Raw genomic sequence first — 14,777 nt, forward strand, 5'->3', positions numbered from 1 at the left:
CAAATATTATCTAATCATCCTGTGTTAAAAAAATCAATTGTAAAGAATTATTATAAGAGTGTATCAATGTTGTTGTTTACTCTAGAGTTGGAACTGACCCATAGCTGACCCTCCAATTGGTTTTCAGAGGCAGTTAATTGAAAAGGAGGAGATTGCCTAACCTTCTCCCGTGTGGAGCAGCTGGTGGCCTTGAACCACATGCCTTCAGGATTGCAGCACTGTTTCTTGCCATTAGGCCACCAGAGCTGGATTATAAGAGTAGAGTAGTATAAATTATACTCAGACTGAAAGCAGTCCTCAGAACAGAGCAAGGGAACACTTCTTGGTTCAAATCACGAAAGAAGTGCATAAGGAATGCATTATGTCTCCCTATTTTTCAATATATATGTAGAACACATCAGTCAGGAGGCTGGGCTGTACGAGGAGGAATGTGGCATCAGGATTAGAGGAAGGCTCATCAACAACTTGCGTTATGCAGTTGACACCACCTTGCTTGCTAAAACTGAGGAGAATCTGAAGTGCTTGCTGCAGAATGTCAAGGACTGTAGTCTTCAATCTGGATTGAAGCTCAACATCAAGAAGACAAAGATTCTCACCACTGGGCCATGATAGAGAAGAGATTGAGGTTGTTCACAATTTCAGCTTGTTTGGCTCCACTGTCAACATTTTTGGCACCAGGAGGTAGGAAATCAAAAGACAAATTGTACTGGGAAAATTTGTTGTCAGAGACCTTTCCAGAGTACTGACTGAGAAGCAACAATAACACTTGAGAGACTAAGGTGCACCTGATCCAGGCCATGATCTTCACAGTTACTTACTATGTATCAGACAACTGGACAGTGACTAAGGATGATAGGAGAAGGATTGATGCCTTTGAGTTGTGGTGCTGGGGGAGAGTACTGAACATACTATGCACCACCAAGAGAACAAACAGGTCTGTCTTGGGAAGGGTGAAACTAAGTTTCTCCTTGGAGGCAAGGATTTTGAAGCTCCATCTTACATACTTTGGGCACATGGCAAAAAGGGACTGCTTTGTAGATGGACATCATGCTTAGAAGGATGGAGGGACAGCACAGGACAGGAAGGCCCTGGATGAGAGGGATTGATACAGTAACTGGCGTCATGTGGGTAGGTGTGTGGGAGTCGGTGAGACTGGCTCAGGATAGGGCAGGCTTCAGAGCTGTTTTACATTGGGTTGCTATGAGTTGCAGCCAACTTGACAGCACAAAACACCCACCTCTTATTTTTGATAATGTGTATCTAAAAAGGTAAACAAAGCATAAAATAGTTGTCATTAAGTCAATTTGAACTCATGGTGAGCACATCTGTGCCAGATTACAAGCATGTTCCATGGGGTTTTCGAGAGTACATTACCAGATCTTTCTTTCAAGGTCCTACTGGGTGAACTACCACCTCCAAACATTGGGATAGATGTTGAGCTCACTAACCATTTGTACCATTCAAAGATTTATGCTACTCACATTTACCTATTGCTCCGGTGGCCTAATGGGTAGGGAGTTGTGCTGCCAACCGAAAGGTAGGTGTTTCAAGTCCACCAGCTGCTAAATGGGAGACATAGAGGCTGCCTCTGAAAACCCACTGGAGGGTCAGCAATGAGTTGAACAGAACTGCTTTTACACTTTTGATGCAAAATTCAACCCAGTCAAACAGTCAAGCAAAGTATTAATGTTATTATGAAAATGAATTTGACTAATGGAACATCTTAAGCTGCCTCCAGTGTCCAGTGGGTTGTGAACAATGCTTTGAAAGGTGATGCATTAAACATCAATTTGGAGCCACTCAGGCGAGGGACCTGAGTATTTTTACTGTTCTCAGGTTACAAAGAGAAGCACAAACACCTTGATGGTTTCAAAAGGGCAATTAATATTAAGGAAAAGTGATACTGAAAGTTGTGAAATCTATGTATGCTTTTCTATTTTGCTTTAATTGTGTTAAGAAGCTGTGTGGTGTTTTTCTTTTATCTAACTGTCATTGGTATGAATAAAAAGCTAATTTGTATTACTCTACTCTTACAATAATTTTTACCATTGATTTTAAAAAAAATCCCAAGAGAATTAGACAATATTTGAATGGTTCTATATACAGACTGTTTCTTTCCAGTTGGTATCTATTTTGAATAATTTAATGATCTTATTTAATTAATTTAAAGTTATCTAACTGTGCAAAAGGATACAAACTATCTGATTTAATCTGGCACCCTGCTAGGCTAATTTGACAATCATTGATTCACTCTTTGGTTAAAGAGAATAGTAAAATCAGATGATTGTAAGATCGGGTTGGATTGTAAGGATGGCACCCAATCAGGCAAGGTTTTGATCTGTTGTACAGAAGATTGAATGAATTGGAGCCTACTTGATGGGTCCTGACCACAACAGCAATCTTAAAGCTGTCAGCACAGTGAGAATGCTCCTCACAAGTGAAGTTATAGAGATACTGTATCATTTACATTGGATACACTATCATTAGAAGGAATGAAGCATCCCTGGAGAAGAACATCACTCTTTAAAGAAAGTCAGTACAAAAAAGAAAACCATCCACAAGATGAATTGACCATCGACAGGATGGATTTACACATTAATGTGATGGTTTTTAACATGCAAATAATTATTTGATTGCTTATTACGTATGATTATGTTTCATGGTAAAATACAGGTTGACTCAGTTTTATTTTCTAAAGCAATTGTTTAAGTGTCTGGAACATTATGAAGTATATATTTAAGACTGGCACGCAGACCAGCACCTCTACACTGAGTTATAGCTCTTGTCGGCTCTCTTCTTTTCCTTGTCCATCTTCCTTTTCTCTAAAAATGAAGATTAAAGTTGACAATTATTAACAATGATATAGACACATACAACATCCCTAATGAGACCCTGGAGGAAATAGAGGAAGGTCGGAAGAAACAGCGATGTTGCCTAACAGAACCATTCATTCTTTCATTCCACCCCCACAAAAAACATGTGCAAGAGTCCATCACAAGTAACATGAGGTGAGACTGCCAGGAGAGTGTACAGAGCACAGACGACGTCTTCTTAAAACAATGAGCACAACTTTGCTTTGAGACATAAAGAAATGCCCATAGTGTGGTTCTAGTCTGAGAAGTACGTTGCTGTTGTGTCCCATAGAGTTGGAACCGACCCATAGCTGACTCCATAGCTCCTGTGGGTTTTTAGAGGCAGTTCATCACATGGGAGGAGATTGCCCATCTTTCTCCTGCAGAGCAGGTGGTGACCTTGAACTGCTTGCCTTCAGGATTGCAGTGCAACTTCTTGCCACTGGACCAAACCAGTGTAAATGTATATTCCTAGACCTCTCTAAAGAGCAGAAGTGCAACAATATCAGTGTGGAGACTAAGGTGCACCTGATACAGACCATGGTCTTTGCAATCACTTGCTATGCATCAGAACGCTGAACAATGACTAGGGAGGATAGAAGTATTGATGCCTTTGAGCTGTGGTGCTGGAGAAGAGTATTGAATATACCATGGACGGCTAAGTAAACAAACAGGTTCATCCTAGAGAGGGTGAAACCAGGCTGCTCCTTGGAGGCAAGGATTCTGAAGCTTCATCTAACATACTTTGAACATGTTGCAAGGAGGGACCAGTCCTGGGAGAGGGACGTCATGTTTGGGAGGGTAGAGGGACAGCGTAGGAAAGGAAGACCCTCAATGAGATGGATTGATTCAGTGACTGGCGTAATGGGGGTAGGTGTGTCAGAGATGGTGAGATTGGCACAGGACAGGGCAGGGTTTAGGGCTATTGTACATAGTGTCACTATGAGTTGCAGGTGACTTGATGGCACATAACAACAACAATGCCTAGCAAGCTTCTAGTGACAGGCTTGGCCTTACTGGTGATACAAACAGTTAAGCACTTAAGTCTTTCTGCTTAAAAAAATATATCTTTCTCTATTGGAAGAAGATGTGATAACTTACTGTGGTAAAGAGTGCAGCCCAAAGGGGCCATTCTGATCTCCCACACAGCATCGTGCTGAGGCACAGAGCCATTCAACAGCACCTAACCACAGCGTCTAACTTCTGTGGAGCTTTCTGTTCTTCTGTGGACAAAGTAGAGATCATAACTGTTTTGTTTTGCTCAACAAGTATGTTTTAAAAATTTCCATTTGTATGATTACTGGATTTCCAGTGAAGTCCTCTTACCCAACAAAACTGATACAAGTTTCAGTCTCTGCTTCCTTTTAAAGATGTAAAAAGAGATCAATTAGACTAGAATATGGAAGGGTTTTGGTTTTTTGTTTTGTTTTGTTTTATAAAATGATGTTTACTGTGTAACTCATCCACAGTAGAACATCAGATGCTATGGGTAAGGATTTTGGTCTGATTTGATTATTGATGAGTTTTATATGACATAGGAGAGTTTCTGGCACAGATAAGGTGTAACACAAATTTTATTAAATGAATGAGTTATGGGAGAGTTTAAGAAGAAAGAGGTAAGAATAATCTAGTTTTCCAATAAGTTTTGATTTGAAGAGGAGAGAAATCTCATCATGTCCAGTTTATAAAATGGAAATCTTTTCTCCCTTGCTAATGTCTCCATTTCTCTGTATTTTCATGTATTGGCATGCAGGGAGATAGGACGATGCCTGCCGGTATTGCACGTGCTGCCCTTTACTTCAATTATTAGAAAATTCTATTTGAATAAAAGGAAAGCTAACCATGCATCAGAGTTTTTAAACTACAAACAATGAAGGAGTATTTAAAAAGGTCAGCCTTGCTGATTTTCTTTAAAATATTCTCTTCTCTCTAAAATATGCCATATTAATATGGCATTATCCTCTGTTGATGACCTCTATCCTGGCCAAAGACAGGTACTACATTCTCTAATTCAGTGTTCCATAAGTCATAGTAAACTGTTATCTTTTCAAACCAAAGTTTGAAAGTAAAATTAAGCTTTGCTATTAGTCTCAATTCTCCATAAACACACCCTTAATCTTTTTGCTTCCTTGAGTATATTACCTTCCAGGCGCTTTGCAAAGGTCAAAGAAGACTCTCTCCTTTTTTCACTAAATCCCTTGTGAATATCTCACATTTGATTTGTTTGAAGATGAGACATTTAATGCTTTCCTCTATCTTTGTCCCAGTTTCTTCAAAAAAGGTAGATTTTATATTCTGAAATTTGTTGGCTTTAACTTTTATCCCCTTGATAGTAATATTCAAATTCGTACCCACTTTAAAATGGTTTTCTAGCTTTGTGATCGTATTGGTCCTGATGTAGACTATCACAGTCCAAAACAGCTTGGCTAAGGGTCTGCCAGGTATACTGTGTATAAAGAAATACTGTGTAGGAAGCATTGGGTTTTTGTTTATGGGATAGAAAATTTGAAAAGAAACATAGGTGATAATTGCACATTAATCTCACCAAATTGTTTCTTGTGAAACATACTGAATTGGAATATCTGTTAATAGCTGTATTTTAGAATATAAATAATAAAAGAAGTAAGTGATAAATGAGATATAATGAATATACTACAAAGTAGTAAGTTTTGAGCAAGTAACACTTTACTCATTCATTCATGTATCCGTCCATCCATCCATCCATCCATCCAACCAGCCATCTATCCATCCATCCACCCACCCACCAATCCATTCATCCTTGTGATAGTAATTTCAGAATAAGTACTATTTCTCTGGCTCCTGACTAGATAGACATAGGAAGCAGAGAGAGCTGTATTATGAATGGACCCTTTCCTTGAATGGCTGAGGTTACTGTAGAATTAGACATACACTGTCACCATCCAAAGTGTAACAGAGAGGTTTACATGCAAGTGCTATTCTTTCTTATAACTTTCAGTGCAAAACAATTTGTGAAAGGGTTTCATTCTTTTTTTAAACATTTTTCTTTTCTCAGCTAATTATTTCAATAATGTGCAGGCTTACCTCAATGTACCTAACATCACAGATCTCTTTTATGATGCTTTGTGACTGGCAGTAGCATGAAGTATCTTTGATGAGAAAGTCTCAGAGCCTAAGTAGTGTCTGCTTCATTTCCTGGATCATATGGCTTCAATTTTGCCTTTATCACCCATCGCTGAGTTTTTGCTTTCTGTCTCAGCAGAGGGCAACAGCATGGGATTCGCTGGAAAGAGACCCAGCCTCCATCACTTGCATGTATTGACAAAACATAGAATCACGAACAAAGGCCCACTATGAACTTCATTCCTTGTATTTACAATGTTATGAACACAGAGTGACTGTTTAAGGGATCATTATGTTATCCTGAGTTACTTTTTAGCTCCTTTATTCCTCTATTTTACTCTTCTGTGTGATGTTGTAGGGTTTTATTCAGGATCTTAGCATCAGGTGTCACGGACACGTTATTGAAGGCAGTTGGTTTGATTTTTGGTTCCTTTAAGCTTAAAAACCCTGCTGGGTATTGACCATTGATGAAATAGGGCTCAGGTGGTGCTATTGTCAGTCTCCCAAGTTGAGCAGAAGGACTCCCAAAGAGACAGAATCATATTGAATATCCTTATCGTTATACAAAGGTTGTAGAAGAAAGCGCAGTTCATTCTGAATAGGTCTAATTTGTCTTTACGGACAAGCACATCAGGAGTCGAATCCTATCTCCGTGATTTATAAAGGAGAGAAGGTGTAAGAAAGTAAAATGGTAGCTTCATGAAACTGCTTTAAATTGTATTTTTCCTGTGTAAATAATTAAAACTCATACTTTATACTTACACATCTATTTGCAGGAAGACTGAGCTGCAGACTTCATATTGTTGTTGTTGTTGCTGTTATGTGCCATTGAGTCACCTACAACACATTGCAACCCTATGTACAACAGCCCTAAACCTTGCTCTATCCCGTGACAATCTGTCTCTGACACACCTACCCCAATTACCCCAGTCACTGAATCAGTCCACCTCATAGAGGGTCTTCCCCTCCTGCTCTGCCCCTCCATACTCCCAAGCATGGCATCCTTCTCCAAGGACCAGTCGGTCCCTCCTTGCAACATGTCCAAAGTATGTCAGACGAAGCCTCAGAATCCTTGCCTCCAAGGAGCATCCTGGTTTAACCCTCTGTAGGATGAACCTGTTAGTTTTCTTAGCAGTTCATTGTACATTCAATACTCTTCACCAGCACCACAGCTCAAAGGCATCAATTCTCCTTCTATCTTCCCTAGTCATTGTCCAGATCTCTGATGCATAACAAGTGATTGCTTGTATCAGGGATTGCAGCAGCATGGATTCTTTTCATTAAGCCATCGGAGCTCCCTACTAGGATTAAAAATGTGTCAAGTAATTGTGCGGGTAGACACTTACTCTAAAAAGAAAAGGAGTGACGATATATAATTTATTAAAGAATTTGGAGTTAATAAAAACTGTGTGACTTCATGTCACATATTTTGACCTGTTTTCACAGGGTCTTGGAAAAGGACATCCTGCTTGGAAAGATGAAGAGTGAGAGAAAGAGAGGAAGACTCTTCATGAAGTGGATTGACACAGTGACTGAAGCAATGGTTTCAGGCGCCTGTGAGATTGTGAGGATGGCAAAGGATCAGGGAAAATCTCAATGTGCTGTACACAGAGCTACTATGAATCAGAATTGCCTCATAAGCACCTAGCAACAATGACTTGAATATTTGTTATATGAGTTGGGCAATGATAAATTTTCAGAGTGCATTTCAAGCAGCAGAACATATAACTCCTTGGACTATTTTGTCTACAAGCTATCAAAATTTCAACCTTGGATTAATGAAGGAGTTTTTTGTTTGTTTGTTTATCTTCATCTAGCTCACAACATTATAGAATCCAGTCATCTAATTGATGAATTAGAATAAATGTAAGGTTGTAAGAGAAACTCTTATGTAACAAGGGGTGGTGAACTCAGTTTAGTATATCTACAGCCTATGTGTCTGCCTAGTGATAATGATGTGAGTGTGTGTGCATGTATATGTGTGGGGATGTGGAAGGGATTTGGTTATAAACTAAGGGTGAGTACATAGCTCATAACGGAACACATGCCATGAATAAAAGGGTTATGTTAAAGAGAACACCTAGATATTATACCTGTTGTTATTCACCTTCACATAGGTTCAGTTATTCATATTATATGTAAGGTAGTTGCATCCACAATATTTTCCATACAAATATTAACTTTTTTTAAAAAATTTTATTTTATTAATTTTAATGAACATTTACAGAGATTTTGTATTTTCATTCATTCATTGTTGCACTTTTTTCTTTGCCCTGCTCCCCCCAGTTTGCTCCTGTCTTTGAAAAGCAAAAGATAAACTTCTTCGTTGGTATACAATCCCACCCCCACTCCAAAGGTACTCCACTATGCAACCTTAATTCTGGATTCCTGTGATAATCATAATATGCTATCATATATCACTTTTAAACTGTTCTCTCCCTCGTTTGTTTCAATTCAGTATACATAATCTATCCAGTTTTTTTCAGTCTTACCCCAACCCTGATGTCAGTCACTTTCTACAACAGTAGCACCATGCAGTATTTGTCCTTTTGTGACTGAGATATTTCACTCAGCATAATGTCCTCCAGAGTCATCCATTTTGAATAATATTGCATGAGTTCCTTGTTTTTCAGTGCAGCATAATATTACATTGTGTGACTATGCCGCAGCTTCTGTATCCACTTTTTGTTGATGGGCACCTGGGTTGTTTCCAACTCCTTGCTATTGTGAACAAAGCTGTGATGAACATGGGTGTGCATATATCTGCTTGGATCTCAGTTATGGTCTCTTTAGGGTATATTCCCACTTTTGGAATTGCTGGGTCAAATGATATCTCTATTTGCAACTTTTTGAGAAAGCACCATACCGCCTTCCACAGTGGTTGCACCATTTTACACTCCCACCAACAGTGAATAAGGGTTCCAGTTTCTCCACAACGTCGCCAGCATTTGTTGCTTGCTGTTCTGTCGAATTTTGCCATTCTTACTGGGGTGAGATAATATCTCATAGTTGTTTTGATTTGCATCTCTCTTAGAGCTAGGGATTTTGAACATTTCTTCATGTGCTTGTTGGTCATCTGAATGTCTTCTTTGGTGAAGTGTCTGTTCATATCCTGTGTCTGTTTTTCAATTGGATTATTTACCTTTATCTTGTGGTTTTAAAGTATTTTATAAATTCTAGAGAAGAAGTCCCTTATCTGACATGTCATTACCAAATACTTTTTCCCAGTCTGTGGCTTTCCTTTTTACCTTGTTGGAAAAGTTTTTGGATGTGCATAGGGATTTGATTCTTAGAAGGTCCCAATTCAGCAAAGAAAGGTGATCCAACTGAATGTGGAAACAATTGAATAATGTAAATATCACGTGCAAGTAGAATACTTCTGAAGATCATTAAAAATTGGCTAAAACAGTACATAGCAGGGAACTGCCTGAAGTTCAAGCAGAATTTAGAGGAGGCTGCCACACCAGGAATATCATTGCTTATGTCAGATGGTTCCTGGCTGAAAGTATGGAATACCCAAAGAATGTCTATTTATACTTTATTGATATGAAAAGACCTTTGACTCTGTGGATTATAACATATTATGACTAACACTGAGAATAATGACAATCCCAGAGTACTTAACTGTGTTCATATGTAGACCAAGAGGCAACAGTGCAAACAGAGCATGGGAACACTACATAATTTAAAATTAAGAAGGAAGTGTGTCAGGGTTATGTTCTCTCTTCTTACCTATTTAGTCTGCATGCTGAGCAAATTATTCAAGAAGTTGGACTCTATGAAGAGGAACGTGGTATTAGGGTCAGAGGGAGACTCATCAATAACCTGTATTATGCATGTGACACAACCTTGCTTGCTAAAAATGAGGACTTCAAGCACTTGTTGCAGAAGATCAAAGAATACACCTTTCCATGTGGATTGCACCTCAGTATAAAGAAAACAAAGATTCTTATCACTGGACCAATAGGCAACATCATGACAGATGGAGAAAAGATTGAAACTGTCAACCACTTCATCTTACTTGGATCCATAATTAACATCCTTGGTACCAGCAGTCAGGAAATCAGGAGACATTACACTGGGAAAATCTGGCTTTAGGAACCTCTCCAGAATATTGAAGAGCACAATGTCAGTTTGAAAATCAAGATGTATCTAATTTAGGTCATGATCTTTACGATCACTTGCTATGCATTTGAGAGCTAAACAATAAATAAGGATGATTAAGAATTGATGACTTTAATCTGTGGTTTTGGAGAAAAGTGCTTGATATCCCATAGAATGCCAAAAGAACAAACAAATGTATGTTGGAGAAAGGGCAGTCAGAGTGCTTTTTGGAGACAAAGAGAATTAGACCTTGCCTCACATATTTCGTGCATGTTGCTAGGAGGGGCTATTCCTTTGAGAGGACATGATGCTCAGAAAGGTAGAGGGCTGACAAAGGAGAGGGAGACTCCACTAGGTGGATTGGCAAGGTGGTGGCTGCAATGGGCTCTAACGTGTCTGGAAGTGTGAGGATGGCACAGGATAGGATAAGGTACAGATCTGTTGTTCAAAGGACTGCTATGGGTTGTACTCAACTTGATTGTATCAAACAACAACAACAACAATCAAAGAATAGAGGAAAGCCCCACAAGTCCAAACTGGAAAATATTCAGTCTCTTTTTATCCTGTGTCCCATGTTATTCAATGTGTGGAATCTAGAGTTGGGGTATTATCAAGAATCTCTCCTTTTTTCTCCTCGCCCAAGGGACTGGGTTGGGATGCATCTAGAAGAAGAAAATCATGCCAAATGCTGCTCTTTTCTGTCTCATCTAAATCTTAGGGAAAATATCCACTTTCCTACAGTCCCAACTTGACAGTCCATAATAACAATAATCATCTATTTTATTCCTCTTACTTCAAAATAACAAAACAGTCTCTCTTTTTGGATCTTAATCTTCTACCAAAAATAGCAAGAGTAATTTACATGAAGAGATTTAAGCTTTGAATTTGGAATATACTCTCGAGTAAGGAATCTCATAGCTTCTTATTACATTCTTGCAATAAAAAAAGCATAACGTGATCTGTTTGGGGAGATAATTAATGTTTATAAGCAGAGTAATTATTTAAATTCATATTTTCCTTGACATCACTTTGTTGTTGTTGTTAGGTGTTACTGAGTTGCATATGACCCGTAATGACTCTATGACAAAGTGATCTGGATCCTGTCCTCTTCTGTGCCATCCTCATAATCTCTGAATCTAGCCCATTGCTGCAGTCACTGCGTCAATCCATTATTCTTCTCCTTAGCCAACTATCTACCTTTCTAACCAAGATAGCCCTCTCTGAGGAATAGCCTTTTTAGCAACATGTCCAAAGTGTGTGAGACGAAGCTTTATGATCTTTGCCTTTAAGAAGGACTATGGTTGCAACTTCTCGAAAACAAATTTGTTTATTCTTCTGTCAGTACATGGGGTATTCAGTACGCTTCTCCAACACCACAGTTGTAAAAAGAGCAAGGGCTATATCTGACCTTTACCAACTGTCCAAAGGGGTAATGTCTCCATCAACAGCATCAATAATACAAAACCAATTCCCATGAAGTGAGACATGTCTCCCATGCTCCAATACCTCTTTTCTGCTCATCCCAACACAAATCTCACTTCTTTGTTAGGTCCAAAGTCTGATGTGAGAGCTCACAGAACAATATCAGGGCAGTCAAAAGGGTATAATCCAGGTGAGTAGCAGAATATAGTTAGAATAGCTTCCAAAATGCACTTGCCAGATTCTCAGCTTGAGTCTCACGTCTTTGGGCAAGTGTTACAAAGTTCTCAGTCCTGCCAATATTGGCTCTCTCCCTTACCCACAAGTTGTCTAACATTCTTGGCCAAAGGCTCTTCACTTTGCTCTAGCTCTGTCCATGAGGGGTAGAAGTTCCAAGGTAGCTCCAATTTATGTTATTTCTCTGATCTGGCCTTGGATGTTGCTGTCTTAGGTGTAGTTGGAGCAGGAATTGCTGAGCCCAAAGGACTTGTTTTATTTCTCTATCTTCTTTTTCCTTGTTAGCAAGAGAGGATCTTCTGCTTTTGCTAGGTCACTCAGTGAAATACCTAGACTATCCAGTCCCCTTGTGGAGTCGTGAGACTAGCCAATCCCTCTGTGGTTCTGTGAAATAGTCAATCCCACTGTGGATATAGGACAATAAACTTTATTTGCATATTTCCACCCATCCACATGGAAAAGTCAAGTTCAGTGGCTAGGAAAGCCATTTTGAATAATAAAGTCCACAGACTACTGTATGGCTTTTCCAGCCACTAATTTTCATATATGAAAAATTAACTTACCCCTTACAATATATAATATATTCTTGAAAGTATGTAAGCCAGCAACTTCATGCCTCATGCTTTAATCTCCTCCATTTTAGATGGCCAATTTCTGCTTTTCACATCCTTATCAAACCAGTACTCTAAAGAAACAAGTGTGTTCCTTTCTCTGAAGAATCCTCAGTTCCAGTATAACGTTTAGCATCTGCATCCAAAGCAAAGTCTAGTCAAGAGCAAATCATAAGATTGTATCAATTAACACAATTAACAATTAACAAAATTAACAGCCTGAAGCATCTTCTTGGGTTCTGGTCAGCCCATATCCAGATATCCATAGCTAGGTCCAAATGAGCTGTAGCTGAAAACTCAGGAGTTCATGCTTCTTGTTTTCTAAACTGACTAGACTCTTCACTCAGCCTTAGTCCCCACATGATGCAAGGTCAACAAGACCGGGGTCCTCGTATCTTCCTGTTTCTCAAAGCCAGTTACCCTTTTGCACTTATCCATGTATCTGTGCATGCTAGGCCAACAGTGTCGATGGGACATGTTCAACCTCAGCCTGTCTCTTCATTGCTGCATGCCTCTTTTTAAAAAATAAATGAATAACATTTTTTTATTTAATATTGGCTTACTTATGAAGTTAATATACATTGTTTTTCACACAAATCTTTCCCATTTCCTATACCCACCCACCCCTCCCCCATCAGATTGTGTCACCCTATAATTAACCATCCCCCACATTCCCTGCCCATCCTCACCTCTCTGCTCCCGCCCTCGCCCTCTTTCCCATGGATCCTCATACACCTTCTACAATAATGGTCTTATATGGTATTTGTTCTTATGGGACTGAGTTAGTTCCCTTAGCATAATGCTCTCCAGGGCCTCTCAAGTTAGGTTGTGATGTACAAAATCATTGCTCCTGCATGCTGCATAGTGTTCCAGCATGTGAAAGTGCCATGATTTCTCAATCTATCTGATAGAGGTTGGACATTTGGGCTGTTTCCCTGTTCTTGTGATGGTGAATAATCCTGCTACGAACATCAGTGTACAAGTTTCCATTTGTGCCTCAGTTCTCATTTTCTCAGGGTACATTCCAAGTAGTGGAATTGCTGGGTTATATAAATGAAATTAAATGTTCAGCTTTCTGAGGAAACACCAAACTGCCTTTCAGCATTGTTGTATCATTTTACAATCTCCCCAACAGAGTATAAGAGTTCCTATCTTGCCACATCCTCTCCAAAATTTATTACTTGCTGTCCTGTTAAACTCTGCTGCATGCCTCTTAATTCCACTCCATAGATCCAGGTGGTCATGACGAGTGAGCATATTCATCAGTTCCCTTTAACTTCAAGTCTTGGAAAAGGGATTTGATGGATACCAACCTTACCCTGCCTCAGAAGCCAAACTTCTTGTCCCAGTATTAAAAGGTCAAAGTCTTTTTCTCTTGCTTCCAAATATAAATCTATAAAATCAAAAGTCCAAGTTGTTGTTGTTAAGTGCCATCAAATTGCGGTGACTCATAGAGACCCTATGAAGGAGACTTCTCAAGACTTGGGTGCCTTTCATCCTCTCTCCAGGTTCATAGGATTTCCAGAGGCAAGCTATTATGGAATTGGATGCCACTCCTCCTTCCAAGTTTGTTTTCATTGGAGAGCTCCACCCCACTCTCTGTCCGCATTGGGTAGCCAACCATTAATGCATTTGACACATCAGTGTCACAGTGTTCAGCCTCACAGCAACCACAAGTGACTGCTGAACGGCCACTTGTACACCAGGGCTATAGGACCTAGAGGAATGTCTGAACAAAAGCAATGAAAGACAGGCCTTAAGGCCACAGTCCTGAGGGCCCTTTTGGGCTTGAAGTCCTCTGCTGCCGCCTTAAACTCTAGGCCAAGCCTGGCTTGCCTGGCTCCTGGAGGCAGAGTAGTCCTTCGTGTCAGAAAACTGCCACAACACCCGCCCAAATAGCACCATGCTCTCTCTGGCAACTGGGCCATAGCAACCCTGGGCGTAGAAACCCTGGGAGAACACAGCCGCTGCTATCTCTCCCCTCTTCTCCTTCTCAAAAGTCGAAGGGAGATCTGTAAATCCATTCAAATGCAAATCTCCTGAGTACAGTGTGGAATTCAATCCTCCACCAGGCTAAGCTCCATGCCTTCAATTTCTACTGCTTACAAGAAGCATTTCTCCAGGTCAGATCTTCCCTTTTTAATATATCCACTCAACATTTAGGCTACCTTACATACTTTAAGGAGTTACAATATTTACTAATCATGTATATCACACATTTTAACATAAATCAACAAAACCATAATTACTTATACAATATATCAACATTACTCTATGAACAACCACCACCACCAAAATACCCCAGCACTATTCATAGAGTTAAATCTACAAAACTCTTAACACATAACCCTTTCCAGGATTTAACAGTTTTAACTTCATTCTCTACCTTTAACTTATTTATGTGCATATGGCCTGAAGCCTGTCCCCTTGTATCAGGCTCAAAGCTGGTTGA

The 14,777-nt window shown here is 39.5% G+C and overlaps 1 pseudogene; it reads right to left on the reverse strand.

Moving 5' to 3' along the window:
• Positions 1-13,569, reverse strand: part of LOC102875411 — a 31,532-nt pseudogene extending 17,963 nt beyond the window's left edge.
• Between the last annotated feature and the right edge of the window lie 1,208 nt (positions 13,570-14,777).

The sequence above is a fragment of the Elephantulus edwardii genome, unplaced genomic scaffold (genome assembly GCF_000299155.1).
Source record: "Elephantulus edwardii isolate Elephantulus edwardi_28Jun2011 unplaced genomic scaffold, EleEdw1.0 scaffold00087, whole genome shotgun sequence".
Classification (NCBI taxonomy): domain Eukaryota; kingdom Metazoa; phylum Chordata; class Mammalia; order Macroscelidea; family Macroscelididae; genus Elephantulus; species Elephantulus edwardii.